Here is a 13,167-nt window from a genome sequence, read left to right as displayed (position 1 = left end):
GGTTGTTTGTTTTTTTCTTGTATATTTGTTTGAGTTCTTTGTAGATTCTGGATATTAGCCCTTTGTCAGATGAGTAGGTTGCAAAAATTTTCTCCCATTCTGTAGGTTGCCTGTTCACTCTGATGGTAGTTTCTTTAGCTGTGCAAAAGCTCTTTAGTTTAATTAGATCCCATTTGTCAATTTTGGCTTTTGCTGCCGTTGCTTTTGGTGTTTTAGACATGAAGTCCTTGCCCATGCCTATGTCCTGAATGGTACTACCTAGATTTTCTTCTAGGGTTTTTATGGTATTAGGTCTAACATTTAAGTCTCTAATCCATCTTGAATTAATTTTCGTATAAGGGGTAAGGAAAGGATCCAGTTTCAGCTTTCTACTTATGGCTAGCCAATTTTCCCAGCACCATTTATTAATAGGGAATCCTTTCCCCATTTCTTGTTTTTGTCAGGTTTGTCAAAGATCAGATGGCTGTAGATGTGTGGTATTATTTCTGAGGACTCTGTTCTGTTCCATTGGTCTATTCTCTGTTGTGGTACCAGTACCATGCTGTTTTGGTTACTGTAGTCTTGTAGTATACTTTGAAGTCACGTAGCGTGTCGCCTCCAGCTTTGTCCTTTTGACCTAGGATTGTCTTGGCAATGTGGGCTCTTTTTTGGTTCCATATGAACTTTAAAGCAGTTTTTTCCAATTCTGTGAAGAAAGTCATTGGTAGCTTGATGGGGATGGCATTGAATCTATAAATAACCTTGGGCAGTATGGCCATTTTCCGATATTGATTCTTCCTATCCATGAGCATGGTATGTTCTTCCATTTGTTTGTGTCCTCTTTGATTTCACTGAGCAGTGGTTTGTAGTTCTCCTTGAAGAGGTCCTTTACATCCCTTGTAAGCTGGATTCCTAGGTATTTTATTCTCTTTGAAGCAATTGTGAATGGAAGTTCATTCCTGATTTGGCTCTCTGCTTGTCTGTTACTGGTGTATAAGAATGCTTGGGATTTTTGCACATTAATTTTGTATCCTGAGACTTTGCTGAAGTTGCTTATCAGCTTAAGGAGATTTTGGGCTGAGACGATGGGGTTTTCTAAATATACAATCATGTCATCTGCAAACAGGGATAATTTGACTTCTTCTTTTCCTAACTGGATACCCTTGATTTCTTTCTCTTGCCTGATTGCCCTAGCCAGAACTTCCAACACTATGTTGAATAGGAGTGGTGAGAGAGGGCATCCCTGTCTTGTGCCAGTTTTCAAAGGGAATTTTTCCAGTTTTTGCCCATTCAGTATGATATTAGCTGTGGGTTTGTCGTAAATAGCTCTTATTAATTTGAGGTACGTTCCATCAATACCGAATTTATTGAGCGTTTTTAGCATGAAGGGCTGTTGAATTTTGTCAAAAGCCTTTTCTACATCTATTGAGATAATCATGTGGTTCTTGTCTTTGGTTCTGTTTATATGCTGGATTACGTTTATTGATTTGTGAATGTTGAATCAGCCTTGCATCCCAGGGATGAAGCCCACTTGATCATGGTGGATAAGCTTTTTGATGTGCTGCTGAATCCGGTTTGCCAGTATTTTATTGAGAATTTTTGCACTGATGTTCATCAGGGATATTGGTCTAAAATTCTCTTTTTTTGTTGTGTCTCTGCCAGGCTTTGGTATCAGGATGATGTTGGCCTCATAAAATGAGTTAGGGAGGATTCCCTCTTTTTATATCGATTGGAATAGTTTCAGAAGGAATGGTACCAGCTCCTCCTTGTACCTCTGGTAGAATTCAGCTGTGAATCCATCTGGTCCTGGACTTTTTTTGGTGGATAGGCTATTAATTGTTTCCTCAATTTCAGAGCCTGCTATTGGTCTATTCAGGGATTCAACTTCTTCCTGGTTCAGTCTTGGGAGAGTGTAAGTGTCCAGGAAATTTTCCATTTCTTCTAGATTTTCTAGTTGATTTGCATAGAGGCATTTATAGTATTCTCTGATGGCTGTTTGTATTTCTGTGGGGTCGGTGGTGATATCCCCTTTATCATTTTTTATTGCGTATATTTGATTCGTCTCTCTTTTCTTCTTTATTAGTCTTGCTAGCGGTCTGTCAATTTTGTTGATCTTTTCAAAAACCAACTCCTGGATTCATTGATTTTTTGGAGGGTTTTTTGTGACTCTATCTCCTTCAGTTCTGCTCTGATCTTAGTTATTTCTTGCCTTCTGCTAGCTTTTGAATGTGTTTGCTCTTGCCTCTATAGTTCTTTTAATTGTGATGTTAGAGTGTCAATTTTAGATCTTTCCTGCTTTCTCTTGTGGGCATTTAGTGCTATAAATTTCCCTCTACACACTGCTTTAAATGTGTCCCAGAGATTCTGGTATGTTGTATCTTTGTTCTCATTGGTTTCAAAGAACATCTTTATTTCTGCCTTCATTTCGTTATGTACCCAGTAGTCATTCAGGAGCAGGTTGTTCAGTTTCCATGTAGTTGAGCGGTTTTGATTGAGTTTCTTAGTCCTGAGTTCTAGTTTGATTGCACTGTGGTCTGAGAGACAGTTTGTTATAATTTCTGTTCTTGTACATTTGCTGAGGAGTGCTTTACTTCCAATTATGTGGTCAATTTTGGAATAAGTGCGATGTGGTGCTGAGAAGAATGTATATTCTGTTGATTTGGGGTGGAGAGTTCTATAGATGTCTATTAGGTCCGCTTGTGCAGAGATGAGTTCAATTCCTGGATATCCTTGTTAACTTTCTGTCTCGTTGATCTGTCTAATGTTGACAGTGGAGTGTTGAAGTCTCCCATTATTATTGTATGGGAATCTAAGTCTCTTTGTAGGTCTCTAAGGACTTGCTTTATGAATCTGGTGCTCCTGTATTGGGTGCATATATATTTAGGAGAGTTAGCTCTTCCTGTTGAATTGATCCCTTTACCATGATGTAATGGCCTTCTTTGTCTCTTTTGATCTTTGATGGTTTAAAGTCTGTTTTATCAGAGACTAGGATTGCAACCCCTGCTTTTTTTTGTTCTCCATTTGCTTGGTAGATCTTCCTCCATCCCTTTATTTTGAGCCTATGTATGTCTCTGCATGTGAGATGGGTCTCCTGAATACAGCAGACTGATGGGTCTTGACTCTTGATCCAGTTTGTCAGTCTGTGTCTTTTAATTGGAGCATTTAGTCCATTGACATTTAAGGTTAATATTGTTATGTGTGAACTTGATCCTGTCATTATGATATTAACTGGTTATTTTGCTCGTTAGTTGATGCAGTTTCTTCCTAGCCTCGATGGTCTTTACATTTTGGCATGTTTTTGCAATGGCTGGTACCGGTTGTTCCTTTCCATGTTTAGGGCTTCCTTCAGGGTCTCTTGTAAGGCAGGCCTGGTGGTGACAAAATCTCTAAGCATTTGCTTATCTGTAAAGGATTTTATTTCTCCTTCACTGATGAAACTTAGTTTGGCTGGATATGAAATTCTGGGTTGAAAATTCTTTTCTTTAAGAACGTTGAATATTGGCCCCCACTCTCTTCTGGCTTGTAGAGTTTCTGCCGAGAGATCTGCTGTTAGTCTGATGGGCTTCCCTTTGTGGGTAACCCGACCTTTCTCTCTGGCTGCCCTTAAGATTTTTTCCTTCATTTCAACTTTGGTGAATCTGGCAATTATGTGTCTTGGAGTTGCTCTTCTGGAGGAGTATCTTTGTGGCGTTCTCTGTATTTCCTGAATTTGAATGTTGGCCTGCCCTACTAGGTTGGGGAAGTTCTCCTGGATGATATCCTGAAGAGTGTTTTCCAACTTGGTTCCATTTTCCCCCTCACTTTCAGGCACCCCAATCAGACGTAGATTTGGTCTTTTTACATAATCCCATACTTCTTGCAGGCTTTGTTCATTTCTTTTTCTTCTTTTTTCTTTTGGTTTCTCTTCTTGCTTCATTTCATTCATTTGATCCTCAATCGCTGATACTCTTTCTTCCAGTTGATCGAGTCGGTTACTGAAGCTTGTGCATTTGTCACGTATTTCTCGTGTCATGGTTTTCATCTCTGTCATTTCGTTTATGATCTTCTCTGCATTAATTAGTCTAGCTGTCAATTCTTCCACTCTTTTTTCAAGATTTTTAGTTTCTTTGCGCTGGGTACATAATTCCTCCTTTAGCTCTGAGAAGTTTGATGGGCTGAAGCCTTCTTCTCTCATCTCGTTAAAGTCATTCTCTGACCAGCTTTGATCCGTTGCTGGCGATGGGCTGCGCTCCTTTGCAGGGGGAGATGCGCTCTTATTTTTTGTATTTCCAGCTTTTCTGCCCTGCTTCTTCCCCATCTTTGTGGTTTTATCTGTCTCTGGTATTTGATGACGGTGACGTACTGATGGGTTTTGGTATTGGTGTCCTTCCTGTTTGATAGTTTTCCGTCTGACAGTCAGAGGGACTGTCTGTTGGTCTGTTGGAGATTGCTTGAGGTCCACTCCAGACCCTGTTTGCCTGGGTATCAGCAGCAGAGGTTGCCGAAGATAGAATATTGCTGAACAGCGAGTGTACCTGTCTGATTCTTTCTTTGGAAGTTTCCTCTCAGGGATGACTCCACCCTGTGAGGTGTGGGGTGTCAGACTGCCCCTAGTGGGGGATGTCTCCCAGCTAGGCTACTCAGGGGTCAGGGACCCACCTGAGCAGGCAGTCTGTCCGTTCTCGGATCTCAACTCCGCGTTGGGAGATCCACGGCTCTCCCCAAAGCTGTCAGACAGAGTCGTTCGTCTCTGCACCGGCCCCGCTGCTTCTCCTATTGGACCTCAGCTGTGGGCTGTCCCCAGAGGTGGAGTCTACAGAGACAGGCAGGCTTCCTTGAGCTGCTGTGAGCTCCACCCAGTTCGAGCTTCCCAGCGGCTTTGTTTACCTACTTAAGCCTCAGCAATGGCGGGCACACCTCCCCCAGCCTCGCTGCTGCCTTGCGGATAGATCCCCGCAGACCGCTGTGTTAGCAGTGAGGGAGGCTCCGTGGGCGTGGGACCCTCCCGGCCAGGTGTGGAATATATTCTCCTGGTGTGCCTGTTTCCTTAAAGCGCAGTATTGGGGTGGGAGTTACCCGATTTTCCAGGTGTTGTGTGTCTCAGTTCCCCTGGCTAGGAAAACGGATTTCCTTCCCCCTTGCGCTTCCAGGTGAGGCGATGCCTCGCCCTGCTTCAGCTCACGCTGGTCAGGCTGCAGCAGCTGACCAGCACCGATTGTCCGGCACTCCCTAGAGAGATGACCCCAGTACCTCAGTTGAAAATGCAGAAATCACTGGTCTTCTCTGTCGCTCGCGCTGGGAGTTGGAGACTGGAGCTGTTCCTATTCGGCCATCTTGCTCCACCCCCAATTTGTGGTATTATTTCTTTAAAAAAGCAATTTATTTTATTATTGTTTTCAAACCCAGAGCAGAATATAAACAAAGTAGATAATACATAGGATGGATATGGAATGATCATCTGAACTATTCATATGGTTGTGTTTGGAAGCTCCCAGGGTCTAAACATTGTAAGATTTCAGGGATTTATACCAGATCAGACTCATAAACATTTGATTTTCCTCATTTTTGAACATTTTTCCCCTCTGGCCTTTCGTTTATTCATTTAGTCTTCAGTAGAGAGGCCAGGGAATGGCTTGGATTTAGGGGCTTAACCACCTCCATGTTCATCAGCTCCATTTTCTCTGAAAAAATCCAAGGAGCGTCCCAATAAATATGCAATCTATGTAAAAGCAGTGTGTTTGCAAACACAGCTGCAAGAAAAGCCTCCTACAGCAAGTATATAAAAAGGTACTCAATATCACTAATCAGGTGGATGCAAATCAAAACCACAGTATTACCTCACACCTGTGAGAATGACTATTAGAAAAAACACAAGAGATAACAAGTGTTGCCCAGAATATGCATAAAAGGGAACCTTGCATACTGTTGGTGGGAATACAGAGTGGTGCAGCCATTGTAGAAAATAATGTGGAGGTTCTACGAAAAATTAAAAATAAAATTCTTATATGAGCCAGCAATCCTGTTTCTTAGTGTATATCCAAAGCAAATGAAATCATCTTATAGAGATATCTGTGCCCCCATGTTTCACAGCATTATTCACAATAACTAAGATATGGAAACAACCTTTGGCTGTCAATAGATGAATGGATAAAGAAATCGTGTGTGTGTGTGTGTGTTTGTGTGTACACCCATACACAATGGAGTATTATTCAGTCTTAAAAAAGGAGATTCTGCCATTTGTGTCAACATGAATGGACCAAGAGGACATTATGCTATGTGAAATAAGACAGACACAGAAAGAAAAATACTACATGATGTCACTTTTATGCGAAATTTAAAAAAAAAGAAACAAAATTCAAATATGTAGAAACAGAGTAAAAAGGTGGTTATCAGGGGTAGGAAAAGTAGAGGAGCGGGGAGATGGAGGCCAAAGGGTACACAGTTTCATTTATGTAGAATAAATAAGCCTAGAGATCTAATGTATAGCATGCAGACTGTAGTTAATAATATTTTGTTTCATAAGGGAATTTGCTAAGAGAGTGGATTTTAGGTAATTCTACTACACACACACACACACAAAAGGTAACTGTGTAACACGATAGATATGTTAATTTGCTTGATGTGGTAATCATGTCATTATGCGTATTGTTAAATAAAATTTATGAACGCTCTCATTCTAGGTCCCATAAAACGAAAGCAAAATGGAGTCCCACATGCTAAGTGCCACATGATTAAACTGAAATTTTAAGAAAGCAGGTAAATTTCCAAACAGACCAGATATTTTTGAAAACAGAAGAGTCACAGAAACCAATTGGAAAGGGCCCAGTCAGCCTGAGTCAGTGTAATAAGGTAATCTCCACTGTTTTAACCCTTATAAGAAAAGTAACCTGAAGTAACCTGATGTTAACTGATCTGCCTTTTTCTGTTATTCTGTTTCCTTGTTCCCATTTTACAAAAACCAACTGTTCTGCCATGCCCAGTGGAGCACTCACTCTATTTATAGAATAAAATACTGCTGAATTCTAGAATCACAAATAGACGCCAATTAGATCTTAAAACTAAAGTTGTTATAATTTTGCCTTGTGACAATATGTATATCAAAACATCATGTTAGGTATTGTCTTAGTCTGTTTTCTGTTGCTATAACAGAATACCACAAACAGTAATTTACATAGAAAGAAGTTGATTTGGCTCACAGTTCTGGAGACTGGGAAGTCCAAGAGTACGGTGCCAGCATCTGGTGAGGGTCCTTCATGGTGAAAGGGTGGAAGGTGGAAGTGAGCACTAGAGACAGAGAGCAGATGGAGGCTGAACTTATCCTTTTATCAGGAGCCCACTCATGGGGCTCTGCCCTCATGACCTAATCACCTCTTAAAGGGCCCACCTCCCAATACCATTACATCGGCAATTAAATTTCCACACGAGTTTTGAAGGGGGCATTCAAATCATATCAAGAAAAAAAAAAATTGTCAAGTCCCCTAGGCTTCTCTTCTAGGTAGATTCCCACTTCAGTCCCTTCCTCTACAGAAACTCTGGAGTTTCCCCTACCTCATACTCTTGCCTGTTTTCCAAGGCTCCAAGAGAAAAAGAATATCCTCTTTGCTTCTGAAAAAAACACTACAGTTTATTGGTCAGCACCAAGTGTGTTTAACTTTAATTTCAGATGGCAACTCGCACATAGACGTGTTTATGTTGCCCTTTATCAGTATTATCATTGGCAAAGCCTTTGGTAAGCAACAGGAGAAGTGGCTGAACAGAATAATTCCAGGCTTGAAATTCCTTTTTCATCTGGTTCCCTGTGGGAAAAGGCCGTGAAAACTAAGGGTGGTGGCCAAGTCCTGGAGGCCAAGGTCACCGTCAAACATTTTCTGAGAATCTACCAAAAGGTCTGTATTAGGTCAATACGCACACAGTTGTGCTTGGAAGGAATGAAGCTTTCAAATATGAGAACTGTACCCGAAAAATCCTTGCCATCAGTTCTTTGAAATGAAACTCTAAGCTGGAAAGAACTCTCTGCTTAGGGGAAGTAGGACTAAAACTTGACTTTTGATTTGGAGAACATTCAAAAGACTCTAAGTTCATGAGTGCTCAATTTGTAATTTTTTGCCCTTGAAAAAAATATAAGCAGGTGCAGTGGCTTACACCTGTAATCCCAGCACTCTGGGAGGCTGAAGTGAGTGGATCAATTGAGCTCAGGAATTCAGGATCAGCCTGGACAACATGGCAAAACCCCATCTCCACTAAAAGTACAAAAACTAGCCAGGTGTGGTGGTACGTTCCTGCGTGCCAGCTCTGGGGAGGATTGATTGAGCCTGGGAGATTGAGCCTACAGTGATCTGTGATGGCACCACTGTACTCCAGCCTGGGCAACACAAGGACCCTATCTCAGAAACAACAACCACAACAAAGAAGCAACAAAAGGAAATTTGTATTTTTAGCCATAGAGCCTTGAAGTTTGTTATAACCACCAGGGAGAAAATCCTTCATTTCTACTTCATTCCTAAAATGGGTTAATCACTGATTATACATAGAAAATCGACTCAAATGAAAAAAAAAAAAAAACCCACCAGATTTTACCTTTAAATATATTTTCTTGGTATACGTTTTAGGTTCTGGTAGCAAAAGTTGCAGAGATAAGGAATATGACATGGGTTATCTATTGCACTCTGCATACAGCAGCAAGAATGCTTTTCCTAAAAATTCTTTTTGCTTAAGTCCCTTTTTTGCTTAAGTCTCTTTTCCTAAATATCTTTTTGCTTGAGTCCCTTTGTTGCTGCCGACATCATTTGATTTCCCACAGTTATTATAAGCCTTCATTATCCTGTTTCTCCTCCTCCTCTGAATCCTCCTCTCCATCAGCAGGATTTCTGTTTCCTTTCTTAGCCAACTAGCTGTGTGGCTAAGAGTAAGTCACTGGAGTCTCACTGTCTCTTTGTCTGTAAAATTATGATTTTGGAGTAAGCAGAGTCCTGGTCTGCTATGGGGTGTATCAGAGTCAGGGTGAAAGGGTCTTAAGGTACTTGAAAATAAAGCACCAGATAAGCTTGACATGGAGAGTAGCCTGCCTCTGGCTCTGTCTTCTGCATTTCCTTAGGAGTGAAAAGCCGGTGGTGAGCAAGCAGATTCAGTGCTAAGGTTGTAGCCACATGATCAAAGGAAGAAATACGTATCTGTTTTTTTTTTTTTTTTTTCCTGAGACGGAGTCTCGCACTGTTGCCCAGGCTTGAGTGCAGTGGTGCGATGTTGGCTCACTGCAACCTCCGCCTCTCGAGTTCACGCCATTCTCCTGCCTCAGCCTCCTGAGTAGCTGGGACTACAGGCGCCCGCCACCACACCTGGCTATTTTTTTTTTTTTTTTGTATTTTTAGTAGAGATGGAGTTTCACCGTGTTAGTCAGGATGGTCTCGATCTCCTGACCTCGTGATCCGCGCGCCTCGGCCTCCCAAAGTGCTGGGATTACAAGCTTGAGCCACCGCGCCCGGCCGAAATATGTATCTTTTACGATCTAAAGAAATCATCTCAAAGTTACTATTGTGTCCATCTTTCTTTTTTTTCTTGTTACTGAACTTACTTCAAAAATTTAAATAACATTAAAGGAAGGTATAAGATTTTTATGGCTATCCCAAAGCTGCATTAAAAAAAAAAAAGTGACTTAAGGATTTCTAAGTCAATTTCCAGCTCTGAAAATCATATGATCTGTGAACATATATGCGCTTTCTTGGTTCAGAAAGCCGTTTAGAGCAAACGTACTTATTTACTTCATCCAGGCTCTGCTTACTCCTTTCCACAGCCATCTCCTCCATTGGAAATGCTCTTCTGTGCCATTTTTGACAGACCCCGAGCCTCCTAACTTCCCTGCCTGAGATGCATTATATTCTATCTGACCTGGACCACTGCATTCAGCTTGGGAGCTTCCCTGTCTTTAAGGTATGGGGCAAAATATACATGAGAGTAGCAAGGCATTAGGAGTAGTAGTAATAGTAGTAAAAACAAAAACAATAATTTTGTTGATAATAGTAGCTAACATTTGTTGAACTCATTTTATGTGCCAAGCATTTTATGTTTATTATCTTACCACCCTTGACAAAGACCTTATGAGGTGGGTACTATCAACCCAGTTTCTCAGAAGGGGAAACTGAGGCTTATAAAGAGTATACAACTTGCTCCAAGTGGTAACTAGTGGAGCCAGGATTTAAACCTAGGCCCTTCAACGCCCCATAACCCATGCACTTAATTGCTGTTCATAAACAGTCACCTGCGTATGTTCATCTTGCTTTTACCTGTGCTCATCCCATCTTTTTTGTGAAAATCCTGGAAAGCAGGTCGTGTCTTCTTTCATTCTTTTATACCATCTGAGAGGGCTGTAACAATACATGCTCAGGAAACATTTCTGTTCAACCTGCATGAAGTACAAGGCTGGCTGAAATATAAAGAAATACATAAATTACCCCAAGGAAGAGCAAATCCTTTCATATAACTTTTTCCTGGCATTACCTCTTAGAGGAAAATAATTCTCAAGCAAGCTGTAACTGAGCTGGTTACCAAAATCAGAATGAATTCTCCCCAATCACGGGGGACATTCCGTAAGCCTTCGGGGTAAGGTCTATTTTAAGGATTTTGTTCAAGTTCCTCTTTCTTGTTTCCTGGCCACACTGCCGAGCACTGCAATTGGCTAACAGGGATTCTGAATACGAAAGATACAGGCAGCTCACTTGGATGTTACGTTAAGGACAAATAAAGATCTTGGAGTGATTTTCAACAAGATAAGATCAGCATCCTAGTATTGAGTTATTTTGCTACATTAATTAATTTCAATTTGTTCTAATGGTCTTTGGCCTCCCGCTTAAATGCCAATTGAGGCAACACATAGTGGCTTGTCATGTCTTGTTACTTAGTTCTGGGTTTTATAAAGTAAGAACTAAGATGGATATTTATCAATTGAGCAGAGTTCTATGTTGTGTCCTCTAAAGCCCTTGGGGTCAGTGTCTCACTGTAGCATCACAAACATCTTTCATGGAATCAAGTGATTAATAAATGTGTCCTAATGAGACTGTATGCTTTTGGGTGTTCATTTTAGACACCTTAAGGATTAGTCTCAAGAGTAGCTCAGTTATTAAGTGATTTTGGGGTTGCATCATGTCAGGGAAATAATGAAGAAGAAACCATTTTAATAGCGTACATTTCTCTGAGATAGTGAAGATAAAAGAATGCTACTAGTTTACCCACTCCTTACTGTCTGAGTCAGAAAGAAGGTGGAACATCCTATTCCTTCTTCAACTCTCTTATCTCATTGAGAAAATTTTGACTATTTCTGCTTTTAGTTCTCTTTTTATGTTCCCCCATTTTTGGAAGATGACTTTCTCCCTGTCTTAGAATAAAAGGCCCAAAGGAAGGAAAGAAGGAGATATGTTCAGGAGTTACCTGTGATGACTTCCTCTCCCTTGCCTCAGGTACTGGCTCACAACTCCTTTTTCTATTTTCAGTTCTTTTTTTTATCTATTTTCTTTTCTATTCCCTGCTACAACTGGCAAGCTACAAAGAACAATAGCAACTGCCTTAGAAGGCTGACAGGATTCACGGGAAGCACCCTGAGCAGAGTCTAATTCCTAATGAGTGGTCCCTACATATTAGGATCATTTTCTTTCCTTTTGAGTTTCTGGTTTCTTGGCCTCTGGTCTTATCCTCCTTCAATATATTCTATATAGGTAATCAGATTCACCTTCAAACAATGCTATTTTGATCTTGTTATCTGGTGCAGAAAAAATAAAATCTTCAGTGGCTTTCTAAGACCATGAAATCAAATTCAAATGTCTCATTATGGTATTCAAGGTCTTCTATAATCTCCCCTTAGCCTGTGGCTCTTACCGATGCCCCATTCTTCTATTGCTCAGGATGCTTTGGGCTGTAGCCGCTAGGTTGACAAGCATCCTGATGATGCTGATAAAAGTGCTCAAGGACATTTTGGGAATTTTTGCTTTAGTGTTATCTAGGATGCTGCTGTATGCAATGCATATTTTTGTGTATAAATCTTATTTCTGTCTATGTTAATTGCCTTGAAACAAAAACGGGGCCTTTATATCTGTGCAGGAAAGAGTTAACATAGCAGGCTTGACTCTGCTACCTTTAGAAAGACCCGCTTGCCAGGTTAGCCTTTGGTTGGTAACTGGGAACCTGGCCCTTGGAGGGTTCTCAGTCAACAGTCAATTGTTAAGTGTGGTTCACTGTGCCTAGACTTTTGTGCAAACAACATAGTTTATGCTTGAACACCTGCTCGCCTGCTTGGAGTCTGGAATATTTTGATGTGCTTGGCAGAGGGTGCCTATGTGATCAGCCCCATGAAAAACCTTGGGCACCGAGTTTCTAAAAAGAAGCTTCTTCCAATGGCTGAAACATCATACACAAGTTGTTGCATTTTCCTTGCTGTACTCTATGTTATCTCCCATGGTAGGCAGAAGCATAAGGAAGTCTGCACATAAAATCCTTCAGACTCTGCCTGTGGCTCTCCCTTATGATCTGGCTGTGTATCCTTACTATATCACTAGACTAAATCTTAGCTTTAGGTACCGCCATACACTGAGTCCCATGGGGTCCTTCTAGTGATGTCCAAATGTAGGGGGAGGGGTGGCAGTCTTGGGTATGCCTGACATAGTATCTGTTTCAAAACAAATTCTTAGAGTAGGTGCTTAATAGATATTTTGTGATTGAGCATCACAAATCCCCCAAACATTGCAGATGCTTAAAAAATTTAAACACTTCTGTTTCTTTGTACTATTTTCAATTTCTTTGGGCACCTTTAAGTTTTATTTATATGCCATCAGGCCAGCATTTATAATATATGGTAGATCTGAGATGTTGTTCCTGCCTACAAATAATTGTTCTAGTTTTTCCTATTTATTTTATTTTTCTTCCCGATATTTCAGATACTGTTAGATCTTGCCAGAGTAGTTCTTTTGGGCTTTTGTGATACAGAATCATGCGAAAAGGTGGAGGGTTAGAAGGGCACAGGTTTGAGGACTAGGTTTGGGAGAGCAGTTTTGGTGGGAGGGTAGGAAGGAGAGAGGTGCATGACAGGGCTTGTGTGATGTGACAGGACCACATGAAAGGAAGGGGCTTGTGAATTGTTTCTGCAGACTGAGATTCCTTTTCACAGTGTTTGAGAAATAACAAAAAGAGAATTTGTTATTTTGAAATGACTTCTTGGCAGCCGAG

The sequence above is a fragment of the Trachypithecus francoisi genome, unplaced genomic scaffold, assembly GCF_009764315.1.
Source record: "Trachypithecus francoisi isolate TF-2019V2 unplaced genomic scaffold, Tfra_2.0 Lachesis_group2, whole genome shotgun sequence".
Lineage (NCBI taxonomy): Eukaryota > Metazoa > Chordata > Mammalia > Primates > Cercopithecidae > Trachypithecus > Trachypithecus francoisi.
The sequence above is the reverse complement of the archived record's forward strand: the minus strand, read 5'-3'. Positions refer to the sequence as shown.